Genomic DNA, 6,000 nt, shown 5'->3' on the forward strand with positions numbered 1-6,000 from the left:
GTTCCTCAGATCCTCTATTTTTTTAATCTGTGTCCTCTCTAGATTTATTAATCATGTCTTGCACCATGAGCAAAACCTTTGCTATTATCTGAGTAATTATTTCTGATTTAATTTTTCCCAGATCCTCTTTTGTTGCCAGTTCAGAGAGTCCAGGTGGTAGAGTATCAAGTTGTTCCATCTCATTTCCCTTTGGGGTTGCTGTAGGTGATCTGGAAGTCTGTTTTCGAGGCTTGTTTATGTGTCTTCTTATTTCCATGGGGGGGGGGTGTGCTTCTGGTGCCCACACGGCTCACCTTCTCTGCCCTAGGAGCATGGAATGGCAGTGGGGTAGCTTCCTTCCAGGTGCTGGGATTGGCTCAGCTTCTCTGCCCTAGGAACTTGGGATGGCAGTGGAGGAGGTACCTTCCAGGTGCTGGGGCCAGCTGAGCTTCTCTGCCCTAGGAGCTTGGGATGGCAGCCGGGGAGCTTCCTTCTGGGTTCTGGGACCAGCTCACCTTCTCCCCCAAAGTATGTTTCAATGAAAACTTCAGTGAAAACTGCCAAATCATACAGAAAAGTGCAGTTCTTTTCTCACATCAATTTTCTTCTTAGTACAAATTTGAGAGCTCTCCAGGACTTTTCTTTCAGCAGAATTTATTGGCAATTTCTAGCCAAAGTACCTTTCACAGTACAGGGCTCAAAGGCATGTGCTACAGAAAATGGCAATGCAGAGAGTGAGATATTGAAATGAATACTATTTAATTTTACTCCTGAGTTCAGTTTATTACCATACAGCAAGAGATATAGTTGTCTTCTCTGAGAAGGAACAATAACCCTTCTTGGACTTGTACAGGAGAGCTGATTCCAGAAGAATGTTTCAATGAAAACTGCAGTGCAACCTGCAGAACCATTCTGAAAAGTGTACTCAGATTCTAACATCAAGTTCTTCATAGGACAAATTTGACAGCACTCTAGGCCCTTTCTTTCAGCAGAACTTCATGGAAATTACTTGACAAAATTGCCTTTCACAGTACAGGCCTAATAGAGATGTGGTACAGAAATTGCAAATGAAGAGAGTCAGATATGGAAATACATCATATTTCATGTCATTTTCAGAGTGGAGCTTACAGCCAAACTGCAAGAGATCTTTGTGCTTTCTCTGAGAATCAACTGCATTTTATGTCAAAACCTTCTATTTTCTTGTTTGGGAGAGCAGGTTCCAGAAGAATGTTTCAGTGAAAACTTCATTGAAAACTGTGAAATCATTCAGAAAAGTGAGTTTGTTTTCTAACATCAATTTCTTCTTAGCACAAAGTTGACAGCTCACCAGGTCCTTTCTCTCTTTCAGCTGAACTTCTTGGCAATTTCTAGGCTGAAGTGCCTTTCACAGTACAGGCCTCAAAAACATGTGCTGCAAAAACCAGCAATGCAGAGAGGGAGATACTGAAATGAATACTATTTCATGTCAATATCCGAGTGGAGTTCATAACCATACAGCAAGAAATGTAGCTGCTTTCTCTGAGGAGGAACAGCACTTTATGGCATAATCATCCTTTGACTTGTATTAGAAAGCTGGTTCCAGAAGAATGTTTCAATGAAATCTGCAGTGCAAACTGCAGAACCATTCTGAAAAGTGCTTTTGGCTTCTAATCTCATGCTGTTTTTAGGAAAATGTTGACAGCACTCGAGGTCCTTTCTTTTCAGCAGAACTGCATGGCAATTTGCAGGCAAAAATGCCTTTCACAGTACATGCCTAATAGATTTGTGCTACAGAAAACAGCAATGCAGAGGGTAGCATTTCATATCATTCTCAGAGTGGAGCTTATAGCCAAACTGAAAGAGATTTAGGTGCTTTCTCTGAAAAGCAACTGCACTTTGTGTCAAAACCTTGCATTGACTTGTATGGCAGAGCTGGTTGCAGAAGAATGTTTGAATGAAAACTGCAGTGCAAACTCCAGAACCATTCCAAAAAGTGAGTTTGTCTTCTAACCTCAAGTTTTTCTGAGGACACAGTTAAAAGCTCTCAAGGTGCTTCCTTTCAAAAGAAATTCATGGGAATTTCTAGGCCAAAGAGCCATTTACAGTACAGGCCTGAAAGAGATGTGCTACAGAAATTGGCAATGCAGAGAGGGAGATATTGAAATGAATACTATTTCATGTCACTCTCCAAGTGCAGTTTATAACCATACAGCAAGAGATCTAGCTGTCTTCTCTGAGAAGGAAGAGCACTTTATGTCATAACCTTTCTTTGACTTGTATGTGAGAGATGGTTCCAGGAGAATGTTTGAATGAAAACTGCAGTGCAAACTGCAATAACATTCTGAAGAGTGTGTTTGTCTTTGGACATGAAGTTCTTCTTAGGACAATGTTGACAGCACTTCAGGCCATTTCCTTCAGCAGAAGTTCATGACAATTTCAAGGCAAAAGTGCCCTTCACAGTACAGGGCTAACATAGATGTGCTACAGACATTGCAATGCAGAGAGGCAGATATTGCAATGAATAGTATTTCATGTCATTCTCAGAGTGGATCTTGTTCCCATACTGCAAGGGATCTACGTGGTTTCTCTGAGAATCAATTGCACGTTATGTCAAAAACTTCCATTTACTTGTATGGGAGGGCTGGTTCCAGAAGAATGTTTCAATAAAAACAACAGTGCAAACTGCAGAACCATTGAGAAAAGTGAGTTTTTCTTCTAACGTCAATTTTTTCTTAGCACAAAGTTGAAAGCTCTCCAGGCCCTATCTTTCAGCAGAACTTCTTGGACATTTCTATACCAAACTTCCTTTCAGAGTACAGGCACCAAAGACATGTGCTGCAGAAATCATCAATGCAGAGAAGCAGACATTGAAATGAATACTATTTCATGTGGTTCTCAGAGTTGAGCTTAATGCCAAACTGCTAGACTTCTAGGTACTTTCTATGAGATTTAACCGTGCATTATGTCATAACCTTCTATTGATATGTATGTGAGAGCTGGTTCCAGAATCATGTTTCAGTGAAAACTTCAGTGAAAACTGAAGAACCATTCAGAAAAGTGAGTTTCCCTTTTGACATCAGTTTTTTCTTAGCACAAATTTGACAGCTCTCCAGGCCCTTTCTTTCAGAAGAACTTCTTCACAATTTCTAGGCCAAAGGTATAGGCCTGAAGCAGATGTTCTACAGAATTTGGCAATACAGAGAGGGCAATATCCAAAGAAACACTATTTCATGTCATTCTCCAAATGTATTTTATTACCATACAACAAGAGATCTAGCTGTCTTCTCTGATAAAGAACAGCACTTTATGTCATATCCTTCTTTTCACATGTATACAAGAGGTGGTTCCAGAAGAATGTTTGAATCAAAACTACAGTGCAATCTGCAGAACCATTTTGAAAAGTGTGTTTGGTTTCTAACCTCAAGTTCTCTTAGGACAACATTGACAGCACTCTAGGCCCTTTCTTTGAGCAGAATCTTCATGACAATTTCTAGGCAAAAGTGCCTTTCAAATTACAGGCCTAATAGACGTGTGGTACAAATATTGCCAGTGCAGAGAGGCAGATATTGAAATGAATAATGTTTCATGTCATTCTCAGAGTGAAGCTTATAGTTAACTGCAAGAGATCTAGGTGGTTTCTCTGAGAAGCAACTGCACTTAACATCATAAACTTCCATTGACTTGTATGGGAGAGCTGGTTCCAGAAAATTGTTTCAATGAAAACTGCAGTGCCTACTGCAGAACCACTCAGAAAAGTGACTTTGTCTTCTACTTTCAATTTCTTCTTAGCACAAAGTTGTCAGCTCTCCAGGCCCTATCTTTCAGCAGAACTCTTCTTGGAAATTTCTAGGCCAAAGGGCCTTTCACTGTATAGGCCAGAAACAGACATGCTGTAAAAATCGGCTGAGAGGGAGATATTGAAAGAAACACTAGTTCATTTCACTCTCCAAATGTATTTTATTACCATACAGCAACAGATCTAGCTGCCCTCTCTGAGAAAGAACAGCACTTTATGTCATATCCTTCCTTTGACATGTATGGGAGAGCTGGTTCCAGAAGAATGTTTGAATCAAATGTGCAGTGCAATCTGCAGAACCATTCTGAAAAGTGTGTTTGGCTTCTAACCTCAAGTTCTTCTTAGGAAAACACTGAGAGCTCTCCAGGCACTTTCCTTCACCAGAACTTCATGGCAAATTCTAGTTGAAAGTGCTATTCACAGTACATGCTTCAAAGATAAGTGCTACAGAAATCAGCAATGCAGAGAGGCAAACATTGAAATGAATACTATTTCATGTCATCATCAGAGTGGAGATTATTGCCATACTGCAAGAGATCTAGGTGCTTTCTCTGAGAAGCAACTGCATTTTATGTCATAACCTTCCATTGGATTCTATAGTAGAGCTGGTTTCAGAGGAATGTTTGAATGAAAACTGCCCTGCAAACTGTGGCATGATTCTGAATAGTGTGTTTGGTTTCTTTCTTTCTTTCTTTCTTTCTTTCTTTCTTTCTTTCTTTCTTTCTTTCTTTCTTTCTTTCTTTCTTTCTTTCTTTCTTTCTTTCTTTTGGTACCAGGGATCAAACTCAGGACCTTGTGCTGTGAGGCAGGCACCAGAACCACTGAGCTAAATCCCCAGCCCATGTGTTTGGTTTCTAACCTCCAGTTGTACTTAGGACAAAGTTGACAGCACTCCAGGTTCTTTCTTTCAACAGAACTTCAGGGCAATTTCTAGGAAAAATTCCTTTTCACATTACAGGCATAATAGAAATGAGGTACAGAAATTGCCAATGCAGAGAGGCAGATATTGAAATGAATAATATTTCATGTCACTCTCTGAGTAGAGTTTATTACCACAAAGGAAGAAATCTTATTTTCTTCTCTGAGGAGGAGCAGCACTTTATGCCATAACCTTCCTTTGACTTGTATAGAAGAGCTGGTCTAGAGGAATGTTTGAATGAAAACTGCAGTGCAAACTGCAGAACCATTCCAAAAAGTGAGTTTGTCTTCTAACCTCAAGTTTTTCTGAGGACACAGTTGAGAGCTCTTAAGGTGCTTCCTTTCAAGAGAAATTCATGACAAATTGTAGGCCAAAGAGCCATTCACAATACAGGCCTGAAATAGATGTGCTACAGAAATTGGCAATGCAGAGAGGGAGATTTTGAAATGAATACTATTTCATGTCCCTCTAGAAGTGGAGTTAATCACCATACAGCAAGAGATCTAGCTGCCTTCTCTGAGAAGGAACAGCACTTTATGTCATAACTTTCCATTGACTTGTATGTGAGAGCTGGTTCCAGAAGAATGTTTCAATGCAAACTTCATTCAAAACTGCCAAATCATTCAGAAAAGTGAGTTTGTTTCTAACATCATTTTCTTCTTCACACAAAGTTGACAGCTCTCCAAACCCTTTCTTCAGCCAAACTTCTTGGCAAATTCTATGCCAAAGTGCCTTCACAGCACAGGCCTCAAATACATGTGCTGCAGAAATCAGCAATGCAGAGAGGGAGATATTGAAATGAATACTATTTCATGTCAACCTCTGAGTGGAGCTGATTACCATACAGCAAGAAAAATAGCCATGTTCTCTGAGGAGGAACAGCACTTTATGCCATAATCTTCCTTTAACTTGTATTAGAGAGGTGGTTCCAGAAGTATGTTTCAATGAAATCTGCAGTGCAAACTGCAGAATCATTCTGAAAATTGTGTTTGGCTTCTAATCTCATCTTTTTTTACCACAATGTTGAAAGCACTCAAGGCCCTTTCATTCAGCAGAACTTCAAGGCAATTTCTAGATTAAAGTGCCTTTCACAATACATGCCTAAAGGAGTTGTGCTACAGAAATAACCAATGCAGAGAATATTATTTCATGTCATTGTCAGAGTGGAGCTTAGAGCCAAAATGAAAGAGATGTAGGAGCTTTCTCTGAAAATCATCTGCACTTTATATTAAAACATTGCATTGACTTGTATGATAGAGCTGGTTGAAGAAGAAAGAATGAAAACTGCAGCACCATCGTGAAAAGTGAGTTTGTCATCTAACCTCAA

Source organism: Heterocephalus glaber, unplaced genomic scaffold (genome assembly GCF_053883595.1).
Source record: "Heterocephalus glaber isolate CG9 unplaced genomic scaffold, H.glaber_assembly_v1.0 deba00001532, whole genome shotgun sequence".
Taxonomy (NCBI): domain Eukaryota; kingdom Metazoa; phylum Chordata; class Mammalia; order Rodentia; family Bathyergidae; genus Heterocephalus; species Heterocephalus glaber.